The sequence below is a fragment of the Trachypithecus francoisi genome, unplaced genomic scaffold (assembly GCF_009764315.1).
Source record: "Trachypithecus francoisi isolate TF-2019V2 unplaced genomic scaffold, Tfra_2.0 Lachesis_group0, whole genome shotgun sequence".
Classification (NCBI taxonomy): Eukaryota; Metazoa; Chordata; class Mammalia; order Primates; family Cercopithecidae; genus Trachypithecus; species Trachypithecus francoisi.
Genome location: NW_022681453.1, coordinates 174103034 through 174126987, shown reverse-complemented (window position 1 = coordinate 174126987; position 23954 = coordinate 174103034). Strand labels below are relative to the sequence as shown.

Here is a 23954-nt window from a genome sequence, read left to right as displayed (position 1 = left end):
GCTACTCAGGAGGCTGAGGCAGGAGAATCTCTTGAACCCGGGAGGCAGAGGTTGCAGTGAAACAAGATTGCGACACTGTACTCCAGCCTGGGCGACAGAGTGAGACTCTATCTCATGAAAAAAAATAATAATAAAAATAAAAACATAGGAAGCAAAAGGACAGAAAGAAGAGGATAGGAAGAGGAAGAAAGAAGGGAGGATGGAGGGAGGGAGGGGGAAGACAGGAGGAAGGGATAACTTTTGAAGGAGCTTGTCAGTCTGTGGTTTTAGTCCTTAACTTTTATGAGATAAAAAATATTAGTACTAAATTACTTAGGAGCTTCATCTTTATTCTACCAAGATGGAGAAGATGGTGGTTCCAGTCGGGCTGCTGGTACTTTGCAAATCTAACCCTAATTTCTGTTAGACAAAGGTTCTGATTAAATTATCCGTTACATCTTATTTTTTCTGGCCAACACCTTGACCTTGACTGTAAAAGTACTTTCTGAATGGTTTGATTCTCCAAGCAGTTTTAAATGATTGTTTATGCTGGGTGCCGTGGTAACAAAAGTAGGTCATTATTATTTGGTTGTACGTCTTTCTGAGTCCATTAGAACTGTCGGTTAACTACCTAAGCTCACATTCCTCAGAAAGTGCATATTTGTTTTCAGTTACACATTGTGTGGAGGAAAGGTAGCAGTTCTGATTTCAAATGCTTCTCACATACTTCAAGAATTTCCTTCACTTTTTAAACAAATTCCTTCCTAGCTGCAGTGAACAACCTGTAGTATATAGAGATCACAGCAGTGAAACCCACAGAAAATTCAATGTGCATCAGCCTTAGGCATTGCCCATAGGATGTAACGCTACGACTTTTTAAAGAGGCAGTTTTTAAATTGTACTTTATATAGGAATGGCAGGAGAGATTTCCCCCTTCTACTACTGCTAAAAATGGTCCATTTAAAAAAATAATGCAATGTTACTAATAGGTCCTGTGCACGAGAGAAAAAATTTGTAAAAATTGCTGCAGAAGTTTTATGGTTATTTTCCCCCCTTTAGCTCTGAAAGTGTGAGTGAGGGCTGATTCTTTATTCAAATAGGAAAATAAGAGGAAAGCTATTTGCTTACCATTTTCAAAAAACATTTGTTAAACCTTTTTTCAGGGAACCACATAAAGTATATGGGGTAGACATGGTCCTTGACTTTCAGACAATCCTAATTTGTAGTTTATTCAGTTCAGTTGGTAAAAGAAAAAAAACCCCTCTCCAAAGAATAGCACGCTGTGGTAATAAAGGCACTCCCCTTAGAAACTGTATAGCCAGGTTCTATTTCTAGCACAACCCCTTATTAGCCATTGACGTTGCCAAGTCATTTTACTTCTACAAATCTTGAATTCCTGTGTCTTTAAACAGGAATTTCATTATCTCCCTTGTTTTCCTCATATGGCAGCTGCCAAAATCAAACTACCTGGAGGGGATAATTCATATCATTCACTTTGCCAAAAAACTTACCCACACTTCCTTGAGATAATGACCACACCCTGCATTTGAAAAAGTCTTTCTATTTATAAGAATGGGATTCTTACCCCCATTAGATCAGAAATCAAATACAAACAAGGGCAGAGAACCATTCCCTTGGGAGGACATCCCTCAACTCCATATATGTAAAGAAATAATGCTTCTGACAACACTGGGGAAACTTACTGGAAACCAGTGATATTCTCAATACATTCGGGCACATATTTCCTGTGATTCCACCATGTGTTGAAAAACTGAATCCAGTTTTCAACGCAGAGTGGGATCACAATAAACACATAGTTGTCACCAAATCAAACATTTCCGTGTGTCAAATATGAGCCCTTGTGACCAACAGAACTTTCTAGACAGCACCATCAAACTAGAAAACATTTAAATTAGATTCTAATCAGGCGTCCATTTGTCCCTCACCCAGTGTCTACTGGAGACCAACCAGCCTGGGTCTCCTTCTCTGTGGACAGAACCTTAAGCCAAGAATCTAGGGCCATAACATACAGTTTCAAAATATACGTCAGATGTGGTCGAAGAGGGCAGGACAGGGGCATCTCAGGAATGGAGATGCCCAACGGCTCTAGGAGGACCTGCAGACCTCGCCCTTACCCAGGGCTGTGCTTCTGGAATGAAATTCTGTGCCTTGATGGAGTCTGGGCCAAGCCTCTCCAGTGTTCTCTGTCTTTGCTCCTCCCGCAAACTGCCCTCACATCTACCTTCTCCTTACCCCCCGCCTCCAAACGTGCTCTCAAACAAGCAGGCAACACTTTACTTCCTGTCAGGTACCATGAAGTGATTTCACCTGCCACCTTTCCTTGGGGAAACTTCCATTTTCAGGGAATAATAAAGAAACCTTACTGCTAAATAAAGAAAACTTCAATGTTGAGGATGAAAAGCCAGAGACAGGCGGTCTGTGCTCGGACACAGAGTAGGTGTATATTGTCACCCGCTCCCTATGCCTACCAAAAGGTTTTTTAGACCATTCTCTCAGTTTCTTTCTTCCCAACTGCAGTTTACTGGCAAGGGACATCGAAAGTACAATTTTGATGAGCTTTTAAGTCTACATGTTCATGGTAGATCCCCTAGAAAATGTAAAGTGCATAATTACAACTTTAATTATCTTCCATATCACAAATACAGGTCTTTTTCTCGACCACTTCTGCTTGAAGTATTTTGTTTTCATGTATTTTCTTGAGCGAGGTAATTAACCTCTTTGTGTCTCAGCCATTTCATCTCTAAAATGATGACACTCTTTTATAGCACACCATGACAAAAATGTTCGGAGATCCCCACATAAAAAGGTGACATATGAGAAAAAAGCAGCAAGAGAAGTCAATCTTGGCACATTATGTTCAAAAACCACTTAACAGCTCTCTCTCTACTGTATTTGGAGCAGAGCACAGTATGAATTAGGTTTCACTGTAATTATGTCCTGGAAGCAAATATGATTTTCAATGAAGAGGTTTTACTGACTCTAATTAAAGGGATGTTACAATCTATTGTCTCAGATTGTGTGATGTCTGGAAGGGATCTTACCAGTCATTGCCTCAATGTCCTTGTTTTATAGTCGTGCAGTACCCAGAGAGGTTAAGCGACTTGCCCATGGCCACCCAGCTAGTTGGGCATGGCTGGCCCCTAGGTTTCACATTCTGGGTTCTCAGTGTAGTGCTCTTTAATAGACAGCTATTACATTAGACCAAAGTGGATACTGTATATTCTTTCCTACTGCACAGATCTCTTCCACATTTATTAATGAATTACAGGCCAACAGAACCAAAGTTCCAGGGGATTCTCACATCTTATTTTTTCCCCCAGAATATCCTAGAAACTGTCAGAGGCACCAGGAATAACTCAGAAGCAGCTGTCAGCTCTCTGCAGCAGCAAAGTTCACATGTTGATTCACCCTTGAAACAGGAACGTGTGTGATGAGTTTGGATGGGAGGCGATGCTTGCGGCACCCCCGGTTTTGTATAATTAGATCTAGGAAGGAACTCTAAGAAAGATGGTTGTATCTTTTAGATGCGCAAAGTTTGAAAGCTAAGTAGGCCGGGGAAGTTCTATCGTTCTTCTCTGTAGACAGGAAGTCTTGGGTGATGTGGGCTTCAGGAGAAAGGTAATGCCCTTTCCTTGCCTGATGGGGGAGACCCAGACATAGGTTGCTCTGAAGGCTTGGAGTCAATAAAATTAACCACAATTATATCTTCTGTTTTGAAAGCATTTTGATTTCTCAAAGCACTTTCACAGCTTTTTGATACTCTTGATATTTTATTCTCACAAACTCCCTTAGGTATAAAAAGGGTAGGAATGAAGACTTTTATGTTACAGGTGAGAAAACAGAGGCAGTTACTGTTCTTGCTTGAAGTCCATCTTAAAAATGGGCCAGTACATCATGCTCGCTTAAGGGAATTTGCTTTACCTGCCTTTTTGGTAGTTTATTAAAGGCATCAGTGAAGGGTAATAAGTTTGTCATGAGCTGGACTTAAATGTTAGAGCATTTCACTATATATCACGTGTGGCTATAAATGAGTGAGGTTTTATATGATATGTGACTGTTCGAAGAAAAATCATCCTGAGTTTACTTGTTCCAACTCTAGTGTCACTGCTTACAATATTTTTCTCTCTCCTCTTCTGGAACTACCTTCTGAGGCAATTTCTAGACAAGAAAAGCAAGCTCATTTATTCACAGTCACTACTTACTTTATCTAAAAAAAAAAAAAAAAAAAAAGTTATCAGTTCGATGTTTAAATTCTCATCTATATGTGTTTTTAAAAGGATATAACTTCATAGTTAGTTGCATTTGTATTAGGAATCAACACTTTTTATGTTCCCTGGCGGGAACCCGGGAGGCAGAGCTTGCAGTGAGCTGAGATCTGGCCAGTGCACTCCAGCTTGGGTGACAGAGCGAGACTCCGTCTCAAAAAATAAAAATAAAAATAAAAAATAAAAAAATAAAAAAAATAAAGAATTTTCAGTTCAGAGTTGAAATCAGAAGGTCTCTACGGAATTGTTGAGATAGGAGAGTAAGGCATGTAACCACTGCGTAGCTTCTATGAACTGGATAGAAATGAAGGCTGCAGTTACAAATTGCACATATATTTGGTATGGAACTAAAAAACCAGTGTTTGAACTAGAATAGAAAATTTTAAGAGTGAATATGGCAAGGGTTGGCAACATTTTTTCTTTAAAGGGCCAGATGGTAAATATTTTAGGCTTTGTGGGCAGTATGGCCTCTGTGACAACTACTCAGCTCTGTTGTTTAGCAAGGAGGCAGCAGCAGACAACACGTAAGTGAATGCATGTGGCTGTTTCAATAAAATCGTATTGCTGAAAACAGGCAGCAGGCTAGATTTGGCTCATAGGCTGACCCCTGATTATGGTCTTTTACACTGAGGTGAATATGGATGTTATCCTCAGATATCAACATTTTTAATATTTAGGAATGGATTTGATCTTCTTTGGGGAAACAAAGAAGTAAGTGCAAAAACAGTATGGGCCTCAATTTTTCTCAACCATTTCTATCTAAAGCATTGTCAATACCCAATGTTATTTATTGTTAGAAAATCAGGAAAACTGAAGTTTTACCTCAGAATAATCGGAGTTAATTCACTTTTTAAAAATAGCTTTTCTTGTTTTTAATCACACGAACAAATGTGCACTAAAATGCGAAATGATAAAAATACAGATAAGCTCAAAAAACTTGACAATAACTTGTGACATTTTGGGTTTTATCTTTCAAATCTTATGTGTTGTTACAAACATGAGATCAAACTGTGCATAATTTTGTTTTATACTTTCTAACTTAATAAATGAGTTTTTGTTAAATTAGAAAGAAATGCAACATCATTAGTCATCAGGAAAATGCACATTAAAACCACAATGAGCTACCACTTCAGACCCAGGAGGATCTCTGAAATTAAAAGACTGAAATATCAAGGAATGGCAAGGATGTAGAACAACTGGAATTCCCATACACTGCTGATGGAGGGTAAAATGGCAGGTAGAAGAACCACTTGGAAAATGAACTGCTTTTAATACAATTAAACACACGTGTCCCTGTGACAGAGTAATTTCACTCTTAGGTCTGTACCCAGGAGAAATAAGTGGCCATGCCTCCCACAAAGCATGTACAGGATGTTCATGGCAATGGTATTCATAATAGCTTCAAACTGGAAACAACCCAAATGTCCATCAACATGAGAAGAGCCTATCTATAAAATAGAATGCTACTCAGCAACAGAAGGAGCCAACAACCAATACATGCACCAACATGGGAAAATTCTACGGATGTAATGAATGAAAGAAGCTAGACACAAAAGAGCATACACTGTGATTCTGTGTAGATGAAGTTCAACAAGCAAAACTAACCTATGGTGACAGACATTGGAAGAGTTTACCTTAATTATAACCACCACCCAAATCAAGATACAAAGTGTTCCAACCCCAGAAAGCTCCCACATGCTTCTTTCTAATATCTTGACTTAGGAGGTGGTTTGAAGGATGCATATATTTATCAAAACTTACTAAACAGTACACTTAAAAGTCTATGCCATTGGCCGGGCGCGGTGGCTCAAGCCTGTAATCCCAGCACTTTGGGAGGCTGAGACGGGCGGATCACGAGGTCAGGAGATCGAGACCATCCTGGCGAACACAGTGAAACCCCGTCTCTACTAAAAATACAAAAAACTAGCCGGGCGAGGTGGCGGGCGCCTGTAGTCCCAGCTACTCGGGAGGCTGAGGCAGGAGAATGGCGTAAACCCGGGAGGCGGAGCTTGCAGTGAGCTGAGATCCGGCCACTGCACTCCAGCCTGGGCGACAGAGCAAGACTCCGTCTCAACAAAAAAAAAAAAAAAAAAAAAAAAAAAAAAAAAAAAAAGTCTATGCCATTAAGATATGTAAGTTATACCTTAATAAAGAGAAACATGTTCTAAAATAAAAAGTTGATTTCTACCTTAAAAGGGAAAATCAAACAGAAACAGACAAAACCCATAAAGGCATTATTTGAAGGAGAGTGCTTTTAAATTATAGAATTTGAAATGGAATGAAGAGGAGAGTCAACTCTTGTTTTCAGGAAGCCATCTTTATTGTACTGTCTCCATTTCATGCCCATCGTTATTTCTTTTGGGTCTAAGGTCATAAGGATTGCCTTGCTTTTCCATACCTTTTTATTTCAATTTGGAAAACAGATGAGATTGAATAACTACCTGGAGGGATGTCCTGAGGAAGAGCAACGAAAAATGTCAAGGACATCCTAAATGATGTCTCCCGGTACTCACTTTATAAAGACCTGTGGGAAACATTCATCTCAAACATCAGTATCTAGGAAATCTGTGATTCTTCTGAACAACAAGGCTGTTTTCCTCTTGTGGACACCTAGAATCTTGTCACTGACCTTGTCCCCTTTTAGCTCTGAGTACCAAACAATTTTTATCAAATAAGAGCCCTCATCTGGCACACACACAACTTGGTATATAAATCTGACTCCAAGGTTTATTTTTGTATTTTCCCTTGCTTCAATTGACCTAACATTTGAAAATCGTCTGTTTCTTTTAGAACTGAGATACAGTTCAAATGCTATAAATTCGACCTTTCAAAATGTATTATTCAGTGGTTTTTAATATATTCACAAATTTCACAAACTGTGAAACAGTCACCATCATCTAAGTCCACAATATTTCATCGCCCCCAAAAAGGAACTCATTAGCAGCCCTCCCCATTCACCACTGATAGACAACTTCTAGCAACTCCGAATTTACTTTGTGTTTCTATGGATTTGCCCTTTCTGGACATTTTGTATGGATGAACCCATAGAATACGGGGCCTTTTGTGTCTGGCTTCTTTCACTTAGCATAATATTTTCACCATATGTCAATATTTCATTCCTTTGTATGGATGAAAAATATTCTGTTGTAAGGATATATCACATTTTATTTGTCTGCTCATCAATTAATGGATAGTTGGGTGTTTCAGCTTTTTGCTATTATGAATAATGCTTCTATAAGCATTTCTGTCAAGTTTCTGTGTGGATACATGTTTTTATTTCTCTTGAGTATATAGTTAGGAGTAAAATGAATGGGTGCCATGATAACTCTCTGTTTAAGTTCTTGAGGAACTGCCAAACTATTTTCCATAGTGGCAATGTACCATTTATGATCCCACTAGCAGTGTGAGAGTGTCCAAATTTCTGTACATCTTCCTAACATTTGTTATTGCTCATCATTTTTATCATAGCCATCTTAATAGGTGTGAACCAGCATCCCATCATGGTTTTGACTTGCATTTCCATGACTAAAGATGTTGAGCATCTTTTCATGTGTTTATTAGATATTTGTGTATTTCCTTTGGTGGAATGCCTACTCAAATCCATTGCCCATTTTAAAATTGAGCTATTTGTCTTTTTACTGTTGAGTTGTCATTTTTTTCACAATACTTTTGTAAGCCTCATTGTATTCATTGAAGATGGCAACAAGAGATAAATATATTTCTATAAAGAGGGTGAGGGTTTGCTAATATTCGCTTTTGCAGAGATAACCAATACTATTAGTTTTGGTATTTTAGAAGTGATGTTACATATTTTAAATCAACTTGTTAAAATACCATCTCATGAAACCACAAGTTGTATGTCTTTATGTCTAAATTTCAAATGTTGGATTAATTGCTCATACTCTGCAAACTGGCATTAGGAAAGAATTTGTCACTTTTACTGCTTTCTTTTCTGCCATAAGTATATATTAAACACTTTCAAATAATAAAAATAAAAAGGACAAGGAGGCTGGGCACAGTGGCTCACACCTGTAACCCCATAAGGGCGAGGTGGGTGGACCACTTGTGGCCAGGCGTTTGAGACCAGCCTGGCCAACATGGCAAAACCCTACCTCTGCTAAAAATACAAAAATTAGCTGGGTGTGGAGGCACATGCCTATAATCCCAGCTACTTGGGTGCATGAGGCACGAGAATCACTTGAACCCAGGAGGCAGAGATTGCAGTGAGCCAAGATTGCATCACTGCACTCCAGCCTGGGTGACAGAGTGTGACTCTGTCTCAAACAAACAAACAAAAAAGACAAGGAAATAAAGATGAACCTTTGATAAATTTAGAACTTACAAATAAATTACTCTGATGGCTTTTTTTTTTTTTTAAACTAGATTGCCTATTGTAGCAGCCAAAACTTTCTGTTAACTTCCCTAAGCCAGTCTCAATTTGATTATTCATTTGAAGTCCCAGTTCCCTTTAATGAATGAATCAAAATATAAAGCACCTTGTTTTTTTAATTATGGAAAAAATAATTAGCTAATTATTAAACTGGAATCCACATAAGTTCATAAATCACATTTTGAACACTATATTTCTTTTTTTTTATTATACTTTAAGTTCTAGGGTACATGTGCATAATGTGCAGGTTTGTTACATATGTACACTTGTGCCATGTTGGTGTGCTGCACCCATCGACTCATCATTTACATCAGGTATAACTCCCAATGCAATCCCTCCCCCCTCCCTATAATAGGCCCCGGTGTGTGATGTTCCTCTTCCTGTGTCCAAGTGATCTCATTGTTCAGTTCCCACCTATGAGTGAGAACATGTGATGTTTGGTTTTCTGTTCTTGCGATAGTTTGCTGAGAATGACGGTTTCCAGTTGCATCCATGTCCCTACAAAGGACACAAACTCATCCTTTTTTATGGCTACATAGTATTCCATGGTGTATATGTGCCACATTTTCTTAATCCAGTCTGTCACAGATGGACATTTGGGTTGATTCCAAGTCTTTGCTATTGTGAATAGTGCCGCAATGAACATACGTGCGCATGTGTCTTTATAGCAGCATGATTTATAATCCTTTGGGTATATACCCATGAGCACTATATTACTAAAAGGAACTTACTGCCACTACTGATAATTTAACACTTAGACATAATAATTCTTACATTATCTTTTTTAGCTGTTTATTATCTGATGGGTCAAATAATTTTTCAAATATAACAGGTTGTAAACAAATCCCTGGGCTATTAATTTGGAGTGCATAGCCCTAAAAGAAAAAGCTAGTTATGTGGGTTGATGCAATTTGGGATATTAGATAACCATACTCAGAGAACTAGGAGTAGATCATGGCCCATAGTGCATTTCTGGTGTTTCTTACACATTCAAAGCTGAAGTGAAAAGGGTCTCAAACCAGAGCAAAAGGCAAAATACCAAGATGTTAAAACACTGCCTGAAGAAATTTTAAAGTATTAACAGGAAGGACGATTCTTCTAACGAGAGGTATTACTCTTCTTGGTGCTAACACAATTTCTCTATGCACAGGAAGAAATGGCCATTCCACTACTCCACATTTTAATCTGTTTCTTTCTCACTGAAGTATAAAATACACACATAGTTTCGTATGTACACATCAGATTAAAGTTTAGAATGTCGAGCACCCCACAGGGATTCCATGTGCCTCTTTCGAGTCAACATCTCCTTTCTGAGGGTAACCACCATTCTCATCGTTATCATATAGACAAGTTTTGCTTATTTTAACTCTTTAAACAAATGGAGTAATATAGACTGTTTCTTGTCTCTTATTCTAAGTTCTTTCACTCAATATCATGTGAGTTCATCCATGCTGTTAGTTATTACTAAGCATATTCCATGATTTGAATATGTCACAATTTATTTACACAGTCTACTGCTGCCAGACCTATGGGTTCCCCCCCACCCCAGGATTGGGAATAAATCTGCGGTGAACATTCTTGTATGTGTCTTTGGGTGGGCCCATACTCTCATTTCTATTGAGTATGTTCCCAGGAATATAACTACTCAGTCATATTGATACGTTTAGCTTTAGGAGATACTGCCAAAGAGTTTTCCAAACTTTGGCTTGATTTATACTTCCACAAGCCACGCATGAGAGTTCCAGTTGCTTCACATCTCACCAACATTTGCTATTGTCAGTCCTTTTAGTGTCAGCCATTCTGGTGGAGTAAAGCACCACACTTCAATCTGATGGATGCAATTCTATTTTTAAGGAATATAATGCCACACAGAAGGCACTATTTGTAAAAACAAAATGGAGCTTTGCACTCCATAGACCTGGACACCATTATTATCCTAAGAATGTGGGGGAAGGCCATCTCCAAGAGTTTGCTCAGCCCCAAGAGGCAGGAGGAAGCCCTGATGTCTTTCTTCCTGAAATAACTCACTCACTGCATCTATTAGAGTAGGGTAGGAGTAGATTCTGAGACTGCATATTTTCAGATTTCTGAGAGCTCAAAGTCCAAGGGCATCAGAGCCAAGTTTCCATTCAGTTTAAAACTACTGAAACATTCTGTCTGGACACTTTCAGGACATAAAGTGGGACTCCTTCACTTATTACCTTTCACTTGATTCTCTTCCTGTCCTCATTAAATCCCTTGAATCCAGAGTTTACTAGAAGCAACTTTCATCTTTCCCTTTGGAAGGGCCATATCATGACTGGCTCCCAAATGGGTCCATTTTGAAACACTAGTGAAGTTCCTTAGTTTTATTTTAAGATTTAAACAATGTTGCTAAACCAAAATATTGTTTAGAAGTCAGACCAACTGACCTTATAACTTCCCCCCCCAAAAAAAAACAAGCAAAGAAAAATGGAGGATTTGCATTTTCCAACATCAGTAAAATATTTTTGTCCTAAAATCATTTTGAAAATGAAACAAGCTGATTTTTTTTTTTTTTAAACCACGAAGGTATTTTACGCTTGGTGAAATGAAGTGTCGGAACAATCAAGTGTGTATTTGGGACAAAAACATTCCTTCTCTTGAGAAAACAGGATGTTTGCTTTGCTTGGTCCCAGTACTAAAAGATGTCTGTCTTCATTAATCTAATTCATCACATAATTGCTCAACTCTTTGTTTTCCAGCTGTAAAGGGAGAAGGATGAAAGAAATAACCTAACCATGATAGTTAATATTTTGTGATAGCAGAGGGAGAAGAGATAGGGTTTAAGTGCTTGATACCACTCCAGGAAGAGCAAATTCCAGACTGTACTCTATGTAAGGATTTACTGAGTGATTTAGGTAGCCACTCTCCTGAGAACTGCTGTCACTGGGAGAAGGTACTTAAAGGGCCATGTTCATTGCTCCAGAACACAGGGACTGCAGGAGAATTTCGGGTTGCTATTTTTAGGGAGACATTTGTTTCCAAACAAAGGGCTCTCTGCCAGCTATTTTAGAAGCACTTGCATATTTATTCAGCCAACTCTCTGTGCTGGGGATTGTCTTTGGGCACTAAGGTTTTATCAATGTCTATTTAAAGCAGAATAAAAAATAGCTCAAGATGAAAACATCCAATATTTCCAGTTTAGAATGTAAGGCACTTCCTTTTTTCTTACAGGGTTGATATCTGGTTTCTCCCTCTCTCCCTTCCTCTCCCCGTTTCTGAAATTGCCACCTGTCTTACAATCTGTAGTGTGTCTTGGTTTAATAGGCTCCATTTTCCCTTTTAGCGGTATTTAAAATAATAGTGCACTTTAACAAATGATTGATCTGATGAAATATTTGTGTGTGTGTGTGTGTGGTGTGTGTGTGTGTGTGTGTGTGTATAGCTTTGAGAGAAAGCAAATCTCTGTTAGGACCTATTTACAAGCTTCATCTGTTTACATGCACCATGGGACAAACAGCATTGTGATGTCATGTCATGAAAGGGGTAACACGCTATCATCCATATGGTGCAAAGTGGGAAAGCAGGCAGAATGGGAAAGGTAAAAATGGGCTCATGATAAGATATCAATAAGACCTAAGGTTTTCTTGGGCTTGTATTTCACTTTAAGTCCACGTGTTCAAATCACTTAATTCTTGGAAAGATCAGACAGAAGTTCCTGATTCAGAATCCCCAGTCCTTAAGTACCCTTTTCGCTCTTTCTCTCTTTTCCTTCCTTCCTCCCTTCCCCTTCCCTTCCCTTCCCTTTCCTTTCTTCCTCTCTCTCTCTCTTTCTTTTTGAGATGGAGTCTTTCTTGGTCTGTCACCCAATCTGGAGTACAGTGGCACGATCTCAGCTCACTGCAACCTCTGCCTCCCGGGTCAAGCAATTCTCCTGCCTTAGCCTCCTGAGTAGCTGGGATTACAGGTACATGCCACCACATCCGGGTTTTTTATTTATTTTTATTTTTTTTTTTGTATTTTTAGTAGAGACGGGGTTTCACCATGTTAGCTGGGATGGTCTCAATCTCCCGACCTCGCGATCCGCCTGCCTCAGTCTCCCAAAGTGTTGGGATTACAGGCGTGAGCCACTGCACCCAGCCGTACCCTTTGCTTTCAATTCATTCCAGAAATATCTATGAAGTACAAGGCACTGGGTTCACAATTAAAGACTCAAATAAAAACCAAACTCCATACTCATCCTTGAAGCACCCCTAGCCAGTGAGGGACCTCCTGTGTGATGGGTTTTCTGTCTCTCAACACATATATACACACAGATACCAAAATCTCCTGAACCCCCCCAAGAAACCGTTTGACTCTGAAAGTCATCTCAACAGAGGTGCCACTAACACATCATAGCATAGAGAGGTGAGAGTGACCCCCACACACTCCTTGCTGTTAGAAAAGTGTGTCGTGTGTACATGTGCATGCCTGCTCATTTAGGAAGAAGGTGGCTTCAAGGAGAAGTAGGGAGGGAAAGGCACTGCAGGCAGAGAGAACAGCAGGCACAGCCTAAGGATGCTGTGTCACATGCGAGGACACTGAGTGGCTAGTGGCTAGTGCATGGCACATTTCGGGGCACGTGACAAGAGATCGGTGTCAGGCAGGCTGGGGCAGCTGTGCAGGGCTCTCTGCTCATGCTAACACGTTTGGACATTTGGAGTTGATTCTGTAAGTGTTGAAGGGCCATGAATTCCAACATCAGATCATCTGGCTTAGAGCTGAAACTGCTTCTGGCCCCATCTACCCATCACCGTGCTTTGTGGGGGTAGATGTGAGTCCCAAGTACACATACTTCTTGTTTTGAGTAAAGGGACCACTGGTCCGGAAGGAGCATTAGCTGTCCTGTACAATCACTCAGGACCACTGATGAACGAATACACCAATCTTTAGAGACCGGGATAGCTCAGTATCATAACAGATACCGGAACAGTAACAGGAGCTAATGCTTAGCTAAGTACTGTTTTTAGCCCCTGCCATATATTAATTCATTTCCTTCTCACAATAGCCACATGAAGTAGGTACTATTACACTCTTCATGTTACAGACAAGCAACCTCGTGCACACAGATGTTAACTGACCTGCCCAAGATCACACAGAGCTAAGTAAGTGGTGGGTTGGGGTATGAAACTGGCTGCCCCTTAAGTTCCGGCTTTAAGCTGCATACTGCCTTGCCACTCTTTGGGACGGGGAGTAAGTGGTGCAACTTGAGAGTCTCCCATGTCTCTCATTATCCCTCCATCAGTTCCCCTGGATGCTTAAAATCCACTGTGACAGATCCACCCATTCATTGACCGTTTGTTTTATTAGGAAAGGTCTAAACCTTGAGGATCCAAGAAACTGAGACCCCTCTTCCCATCTTCAAGTTGTGCACAGAGTTCAGGTTGTGAGGAAGGGTTAGGGGCAGGCAGCAAGGCAGGGGCATGTCAGTGGGATCTGACCAGCAACTGAGGCACTACAGAGACTCTGAGAGGACCGAGGCCACTGCTTAAGACTCTGCTTCTATTCCTAAGATACAAGAACATATAAAACCAGTGTTTCTCAAACTTCAGTCCTTTGAAGTACTGCCTTCACAATTTTGCACATATTAACAGGCTGCTATACACTTCTGATTTCTGTCTCAATTGGTTTTTTTCTTAAATAAAATTTAGAGGAAATTTTTATATTACTACTGTAAAGGGGAAAGGAGTGCCATTTGCCATAAATAGAAAGGTAGGGTAAAAAATAAACAGGGTTTTCAGGTCAACTGCCCGTGTTTGTAAAGTTTTACTGGAACAAAGCCATGCTCAATTGTGAAGCTTTGAAGCCGCAATAGTAGAGTTGAGTAGTTGCAAAAAATATCAAATGGCCTGCAGACGCTAAAATATTTACTGCCTGGCCATTTAAGAAAATTTGCAGACCTCTGAAATAAATACAATCCAGTCCTACCTAGGTATTGTTGCCATCCTCTGTTAAAAAGAGAGATTAGCAGAGATTCATCTAATATTAAGGCTGTATTGGCATCAGATTTTTCTCATTGGTAATAAAAAGACAATAAATATTGAAAACGAAATAACTTTATCATTAAATGAGTAGATACTAACTCATTTCAAGTTCGTTATTCCCTAAAATTACATTTCATATCACAGCATGCAGTTTACACTTAGGGGAATACAGAATTAAACTAGTATACATATCACATCAAACCACATATATAATTTTTTTTTTTTTTTTTTTTTTTGAGACAGTCCTGCTGTGTTGCCCAGGCTGGCGTGCAATGGCTCGATCTTGGCTCACTATAGCCTCTGCCTCCTGGGTTCATGCGATTCTTGTGCCTTGGCCTCCAGAGTAGCTGGGATTACAGAGGCACACCACCATGCCTGGCTAATTTTTTTGTATTTTTAGTAGAGACAGGGTTTCACTGTGCTGCCCAGGCTGGTCTCAAACTCCTGACCTCAAGTGATCCACCCACCGCAGCCTCCCAAAGTGCTGGGATTACAGGTGTGAGCCACCATGCCTGGTCTATAATTATAGAATACTTGATTTGGGAGCGAATACAGGTGAAGATACTGAAAACTGTGTAGTCTTAAATGTGTGCAAGAAGTTCACTGTTTAGAGAAGCAAAGGGTAGTTGAAAGGATGCTGAGAATTAGAATTAAGACCCATGGGTGTAAACCAGCTGTGTGACCTTAGGCAGGTCTCTTACCCTCTCTCAATTTCAGGAAACTGAATCAGAATATGATTCCTGTCCTACCTGCTGCACGGGATAACCTGAAGTCTTGGGGCTCTTGCCATTAGTAAAGCCTCTTGTGACCATGAACTGCCACAGCACCACTGATGTCCTCCCCAGCTTTCCTCTCGGGTGGCTAACAGCAAAAGCGGTCTTGCTGAGAAGGCCACAGAGTGGATAGGAGTTGGTTAGGAGAAGGGACATGATGGATCTGGAGGAAGGCAGGCTACAGAGTCCCAAATAAGGCAGAGGAGAGATGGAAGGTGCCAGATGAGCAAAGAAAGGCAGCTGCTGGGAGGGCAGGGAAGGGGAAGGGGAGGAGAAACTTTGCCTCTGTGGTGATTTAGCTTGGGCTCAGTACCACTGGAAGACCCCGATGGCCTCACCTTGAGCTGACTGAGGCAGGAAGGGGGCCAAGCATCCTTTCTAACACCCCAGTTCAGTTTTCTCCATGGAGTTGAGTTCCAGGATACCAGGATACTCTCCCATTCTCTGATTACACATGTCTCGGCATCTCTGGGCAGATGAGCCATCTGGCTCCCGCTTTAGGTAGCCCAGAAAGGTGGATATTTATTTCAGAAACCATGCTTGCAAGCTTTATTTTTAAGGCTGTGACATAATATTTGGGACTGCACTTCTACGTTCTAAACAATTCCAAATGAATAGAGCCTCTACTTTTAACTTTTCTCCTGAAGTATAATCAAGGCTGGAACTATAATAAAACACAGCTGTGGCGGCAGCAACAGTGGTAGCCAAACTGTGTCACCGCAAGAAGCAGTAGCAGAGAACCACTCTCATTCAACACCTACTATGTGCCAAGCATGGTGCTAAATGCATTACCCCATGAGGTCCAATTCACAAAACAATCCTGCAGCATTGCTGTGATAATCTCCACGCAATGGGTTAGTTCATTTCACGTGAAGCAAAATTTTGCCACGTGCCCAAGTTGAGACAGCTAGAGGCGAAGGCTGCATTTGAACTCAGCTCAGGCTAACTTCAAAGCCCTTTGTTCTTTCCCCTGTGCTGTTCTATTGTGTAATGGAAATTTCTCATTTTTCTAAGGTGAGGATGTACTGAGTGTCCCCACTCCAGGAGACAGGCAGTGGGGAGAAATGTGTCAGTAAAGCTGAAGGAATGTTAATACTTCCTTTGCAGTCTGAGTGTTAATGGGCTTTGAGTCCCGCAGTGGCACTGACATCACCGGGCTGCTGGTACCCAAACAGAATTTTTATTTTTTAAAGAAATTTCCTAAACAGATGCAGGCAAATACTCATATCTGGCAAGTAGAAAGGGGCAGCAGATTTTTATTTTCCAGCTTCTAGGATATTTTTAGATATAAAAGTAGGAAGTTTCCAGCCTTTCGCTTACTTTTGGGAGGCTCTTTGGGGATTTGTGTGCCACAGAGCAAGAAGAGAAGGTGGGGGTTAATGGTAGTCTCTGGTGAGCAGAACAAAATGATCACAGTGAACCTTGGAAGCAAAGTAACAGGCTGGGATCTAACACGGGAACAAATGAAGAAATAAACTAAAATTAGAAAGACATTAAGTGCCCTGATGATGATTTTTATGTAATTTCCCAACTACACAGGGCAACCTACAATATGAATTTCCCTGTTATTAAGCCAGTAAAATCCAGCAGTAGAACCAATGAGCACATCAATATAATTTGTGCACCAGCAAAGGTGATTCTAACTAAGGTTAAGTGCCTTTAGTCCGAAAGGTTTGTTTTAATCTAAGTTGAACAGTAAAGGGGGAATGAGAGAAACACAGAACAACAAAATTCTCCCACAGAAGTATCTAAGTGCCCGTACAAAGCACATTCATTCCATCCAATCGACCCATGGGGACGTTCACGTCTAAAGTATAAACTGGAATTTAGAGACTTTATGAAAAGCTGTTCTTAAGCTCAATATGCCCCAAACGAAAAGGTGTCAATGAGTACTTAGGGACTCTTAAATTCAGAGATTATTCAATTGCTCTATTCTACAAATACACTTATGAAACTGTCATAGGAAAAAAATGCTGTGAAATACACGTTAAAATGCATTCTCAAACAAAATCAGACATGTTTTGCTCATCACTCAAGGGCATCGGCACATCAACATAACCTCAAAGAGCAATACAAAGAGGCTCCCCTGCATGAATTCATGGCCAGTGGTTTTCAGAAAGAAAGGAACTAGGATGAGGGGGTGGCAGCAACAGTACCTTCCACGGTGTTTTTGTTACAGACACAGGGTGGGGGCACCCAGTCTTGGAGGAGGCCAGTGACCCATGGGAACCTAGCCTAACCTCAGGGGCATCCAGGGTATTCTACTGTCCCTTCCTCACAGCACCCAAGTCGTAATTCTGGCCTAATTCTTGCCTTCCACTTTCCTTTTGACCTCCTGACTGCAGTGTCTCCCCTATCCCTGGACCCCCTTCTGTGATAGCTAAGGTTTGGCAAAGGTAAGGTCCAAACCCCAACACATGTCCATCTTTGCTTCTCCCTCTTAACTGGGCTTCTGCCATGCACAACTACCCAAGACACCTGCTCAGCTCAGCCTTTTTCACTGGCAAAAGCCCTAGAAGATCTAATGTCTTCTGGGGGAGGGAACTGGGAAGAGGAAGCAGCTTATGGAAACACTGCTGTCTAAACAGGATTAAAAGCATCAATTCTCATGTCACGCCTGGGCTGTTAGGCAATACCAATGTTCCTCTCATCCAGGTAGAAAACACAGCCTCAAAGAAGTTGAATAACTTGTTCTGGGCCCCTAGAAGATAAATGAATGACTACAATTTGAATACACACCTAGAATTGTTTTGCCTCTGACAACTTTTCAGAAAGTAAAGCCAGGGAGAAGCTGGGTTTGCCTTTAAAACTGGTCACATTTAACCACTTGATCAATCTAACTTCACTGAGCAAAGCTTCATACTAAGTTCAGGGGCTACAAGGTGAGAAAGACATGATGCATGCTTTTTAGGAGTTTATAATCAAGCCAGGGAGACTCACTGGTGTGTGAAGAATCATACTATCTGTATAATATAATAAGTTTGCGGTTCATGGAGATTTGTGCAAAGCACTGTGAGAACACGAGGTTGGGGAGGGAAGAATGAATAACTCTGCCTAGAGTGTGGAACGAGGCTTAGGGGTGGCTTCAAAGAGGAAGTAACATTTCATCAGGCTCCTGGGGTTCAACTGAAGGAGAAGGAGGTGAATCCTCAGAAAAATGGAGACATAGGGCTCCTAAGTCAGCATGGTGTAGTGTGGCTGGAAGCTGGGTGTGTCTACTGGTAGGAGATAAGTGTGGGATGGGATCACAGAGCAGCCCTAAGTGGCATCTGTGGCCACTGGATGAGCCACTTAAATCAGATGTTGGCAAACCATGGCCTGTGGGCCAAACCTAGTCCCTCACCTGCTTCTGTAAATAAAGATTTACTGGAACATAACCACACTTGTTTGTTTATGTTTTCCATGGCTACTTTTGTGCTATCATGGCAAAGTTAAGTAATGAAGACCAGGACAAATATTTTCTTTTTTTTGAGACAGGGTTTTGCTCTGTTGCCCAGGCTGGAGTGAAGTGGCATGAAAATGGCTCACTGCAGCCTCAGCCTCCTGGGTTCAAGTGATCCTCTTGCCTCGGCCTCCTGATTAGTCACAGGTCCACACCATCACTGTCAGCTAATTTAAAAAAAATTTTTGTAGAGTTGGGGTCTTGCCATGTTGCCCAGGCTGGTCTCATTAAACTACTGGGCTCAAGAGATCCTCCCATCTCCTTCTCCCAAATTGCTGGGATTGCAAGTGTGAGCTACTGCACAGGGCCTCAAAAATATTTTCTAAAATTTCAAACATTTTTAAAAAAAAGAGCTGGTTCCTTTTTTTTTTTTTTTGAGACGGAGTCTCACCCTGTCGCCCAGGCTGGAGTGCAATGGCGTGATCTCCGCTCATTACAACCTCCGCCTCCCAAGTTCAAGCAATTCTTCTGCCCTGGCCTCCTGAGTAGCTAGGATTATAGGCACGCGCCACCATGCCCGAAGAGCTGGTTCTTTTAAAAAATGGTTTGCTGACCTTTGGCTTAACGATCTGAAATATCAGTTGAATTTCTGTAACTGACTTAAATGCATGTGATCAGGCTTGCTAGGGCTTTACTCCCATGGTTTCTAAACAGTATCATCTTAAATCTTCTTTCTCATCATGGACCATCAGCTATTATCTATATTATAAGCTTGTCTGGACATTTCTTTTATAATCCAAATGTTATGCCTTCATTTATTGTTTCTCTTTTTCATTAATTGTTTTTATTTCACGGCTTTGCCACATGCTTTCCTCTTCTGACATCACTACAAACCTCCCACGCCACCAGCAGAAGTTCATCATTCAACTTTGAGTCCATTTGCTTCCTTTGCCTCCTTCTCCAATTCTTAGTAAAGTTTTGTGCCACCTTTAGAATGCTGCTAAAAATCGATTTTTTTTTTTACTTGCCATTACCGTGTTCAAATTCTATGCTTTGACAGACAGCTACTTCTCTGCAAAAAGGCTTCCCTAGTTCTATAAGTCCTTGGAAAATACAAGGTATACCCAGCAGTATTTACAAAACAGAAAAAAAAAAAAAATGAAGAAATAAGCACACTGTTCTGATAGGCCACGTTAAAGGATTTCTTTTACTTGTAAATCCCCTTACATATGTAAAATCAAATTTGATCTATAAAAATTAAATTTGCACATGATTTTCTAGGGGATACATCTCTAATATAGAGCAAGGAGCATGGTTATTGTTTTATTAACCACTGGCAATAAAATAGAGTGGAAAAAGGAACTGGGAGTTTTAAATGCTGCTTCCTATGGCACACAGTATATATTTCAATTTGAATATAGACTTTCTCATCAAACTGCCTGGATCCAAATCTCAGCACTGCCCCTTACTAACTGTGTTACCTTGAGTAAATTAATGTCTCTGTGTCTCAGTTTCCACATCTGCCAAAAAAAAAAAAAAGATGGGACTTGGGAAGGAGGAATTATAACTAATCTATCTCATAGGGTTGTTATGAGGTTCAATGGGATAAAGCATTAAAAGTGGTTAATGTAGGCCGGGCATGGTGGCTCACGCCTGTAATCTCAGCATGTTGGGACGCCGAGGTGGATGGATCACTTGAGGTCAGGAGTTCAAGACCAGCCTGGCCAACATGATGAAACTCCATCTCTACTAAAAATACAAAATTTAGCCGGGCGCGTGGCAGGTGCCTATAATCCCAGCTACTTGGGAGGCTGAGGCAGGAGAATTGCTTGAACCCAGGAGGTAGAGGTTGCAGGGAGCTGAGATCACGCCACTGCACTCCAGCCTGAGTGACCAAAAAAAAAAAAAAGTGGTTAATGTAGTACTTGGCACATAGAAAATACCCTGTCTAGTTAGCTATTACTATAATGATTCTTAAATTTCCCCAGTTTTTATCCTTCTTTTTTTCTCCCACAGCATAAAGAAGAGTGCCTTGGGAACAGCACTGTGGGACCTGACAAATCGTGGTGAACATGAAGTCGTTTTTGCCTCCTGTCTTTCTGATTCTCCTCTGAGGAACATTTTCTTCCACACTCCCCACCCACACGGTTTGGGTGAAGTCAACCTCAATCCTGGGCTGTAGATACTGTCACATAATCCAGACCTGGCTAATCACAATATTCTATCCCCCGTCCAAAGCAATGCATTCATAGAGGGGCACATGACCCAAGTTAGGCCACTGAGAATCTGTCCCTTGGCTTTGATGGAACAATCGGGATCTAAGAGTCTCTCTTTTTAATGGGTCAATAGATTATCAGCCTGAAGCTGTTGGTGCCCTTCTTTGTCAGACATGGGGAAAGTCTTCCTGAGAATGAAGCCAGCACAGCAAAAATCAGCTGTGAGAGACAAAGAAACAGTGCCCCGAAAACAAACATGTGCCCTCGGATCCAGCATATTACTCTGGACTTTTCAGTGACATGTGCAGAGTTTTGTAGCTCAAGCCAGCTTGGGCTGGGTTTTCTATCACTCACATCTAAAGGATTCTGACACATACAGATGAACTGACATGTCCTATGGCTAGAACGGAATGTGAATCTTGCTAATCTTGCTATTGCAGAAAAGGCATGGGGAGGAGAGGTGGCCGACTTCACTGTAGTCTTGGTTATGTCTTCAGCCAGTTGGGACAGCTGGGAAAACCGTTTCATCTTTCTGAGTCCTAGTGTACTTGTATGTCAAATGAGAGAGGTGAGTGAAAATCAATCTCTAAGATCCCTTTTCACTTCTAACATTCTACGAGTATCTATTATTCTTGGGTTCATTTCAGTTGCGTATACTGTGGTATAATTGGTTACTGATTCTCATATTTGCCTGCTTCCTTCTGTTTCAACTTTAAAAATACCCTATTAGACTCTCAATCTCTATATTCCAAGTGTTTATTTCTTTCCCTTCAATTTCCTTTTAACAAAAATATATTTATTTTTGTGTACTTGGACATAATGATCCCATTTTCTTCCCATTTCTATATTTTTAAATCTAATTAAGGTGATAAGTTCCTTGAGGGCTGATGCTAGAGTTTTCCTGTGGGTGTAAACATTATTTTTTTTAATTGCCAACCAAGCTGCCAGTTTTTACAGAGCAGCAGGATATGGGTTTTAAGTAATGTAAGCAGGAAATGGGTCTCCAGCCCACACAAAATAATGCAAAAGTACTGATTTTCCCTGAGACCACATCTGGCTTACTCATTTATAATTTCAGCCTGAACTGACATTCTCCCACAGAAATGCTGTGTGACATCCATGTGTACAGAACATCAGACCAAAACTGGAGCAGTAGGTGATCATCCTGTGAATCTCACACACAGGAATAATCTGGCTATTTCAGGTTATCATACTTTTCTCTTCAGTGGCAGCATTTAGAGCCTGAGCCAATTGAATGTCAGCTTCCTATCTTCAAATGTATGGATTTTGAGTAACTCAATGGCTCTAAAATTTAGAGGGAGGGAAAGGAACTGGATGAAATGTGGCCAAGTGACCCATCACCTGCAGATGGAATTGCCTAGGGGAAAAAGAGCTTCCCAGAAGGAATGGCACATGCAAGATGCTTTCCTGTCTGATGACCCACTGCATTCTCATTCATGAGGACTCTAAATATTAACAAGACGTCCATTCTAAAAGCCTTAATGGGTTCTTCTTGGCAAATATAACAAAACGACCTGGAGGCAGTGGTTTCATAGGGCTGGCCGGTTCAGTAATTCAATGGTGCTATTACGAGCTTGATTTCTGTCTTTCCACTTTACCATCTACAGTGCATGCTTTGTCCTACAGCTGACTTCCCTGGGGATTGGAGGATGGCCACCAGGGTATTTGTGGCTACCTGTTTCCTTGTTCACATGCATAGAGGGAAGGGTACTTCTGTCCTGATATTCTACACACGAGTCTTGAATTCCCTCTCACTGAACCACCCTAGGTTACATGTTCACACATGTGGTTGGAACATAAAATATGCTGATTGGCTTTAATTGACTGAGTGGATCCCAGCCCTGAAGTTTTCTCTGAAGCATAGAAATCTAACGGGTATAAAAGAAAACTAAAATCTGAGTACAGTTAGGAAAGGTGAAGGCGCAGGAGTACAGTTAGGAAAGGTATCTGCATGGGCTACCAAGAGACATCTGCTACAATCCCTGAGCAACAGCTCCAAGCAGAGGCAAGGTTCCCAGCTGGGCACCACCCTCAGAGCAGTGCCTCTGGTTGGCTGTAGGAGCTTTCCCTCTTCAGTCATTTCACCCAAGAGTCACGTTTCCCAGTTCCAAAATCTAAGAGCTCCTGATTCATAACATAATTCCTCCAACTCCATTAGAGGATCATGGTGGGGGTGACTGGCTTTTTGTCCCACGCTCTTGGAAGGCAGTAGCCATGTCTCGGGTATCTCCAGGGTCCCCACGCAGCACCCAGCCCACTGCTCACAGGTGCACAGCACGCCATCACCAAAATCCCCCCGCGATAGAGTGACAGGAAGAGCAGAAGTCCCGCAAGAGTGTCACTGGGCACATATCCCCATGACATCCCCAGGCCTGCTTGAGCCAAGCCATCCACCTAATACTTTCTTATTCCCTACATTGGTACATGTCCAAGAGAGAAAGAGTAAAATCTGTTGCAGTGTTTATATACTCTGTTTACACTAAAGCCTGTATATTCCAAATCCTTCCCTCCTAAAAAAAGGGCAAATTATGACTACTGTTAACATTCATGCCTATCATTTTATCTTATCCTTACTGATACAGGTGAAGATCCTTATATCCATTGTCAAGATGGGGAAATGGAGTCACCATGTGACTGTGCGATATGCTTGAGTTACTGCTAATGACTCTGGGATCCACAGCGTGTTAGCCAACACTTTGGAATACAAATCTGCCATCCACGACACCTAACTCCTGCCTTTCCACCAACTGTCACTCAAGTTTCATCTCAAAATCTCCATATCAATCCCCATTTTCATGTCATCTCGATTCACACCTACCTTTGGCAAGATATCATTAGTGTCATGTGTGAATTCCACATGACTATGGAAGGTGAGCAAATCACAGAAATAAGGAAAAAGGGAAAAAGGTTTTTGAGACTCCAC

At 41.0% G+C, this 23954-nt stretch overlaps 1 protein-coding gene and 1 long non-coding RNA gene across 4 annotated transcripts in view; one reads left to right on the top strand and one right to left on the bottom strand.

Moving 5' to 3' along the window:
* Window positions 1-23954, bottom strand: part of RARB (retinoic acid receptor beta) — a 775222-nt gene that overhangs the window by 73696 nt on the left and 677572 nt on the right. The window lies entirely within an intron of this gene.
* On the top strand, window positions 12171-23951 carry LOC117084257. Its single transcript, XR_004437374.1, has 4 exons — window positions 12171-12217; window positions 20811-20860; window positions 21451-21578; window positions 23614-23951. It is a non-coding gene; the product is annotated as an uncharacterized LOC117084257 (long non-coding RNA).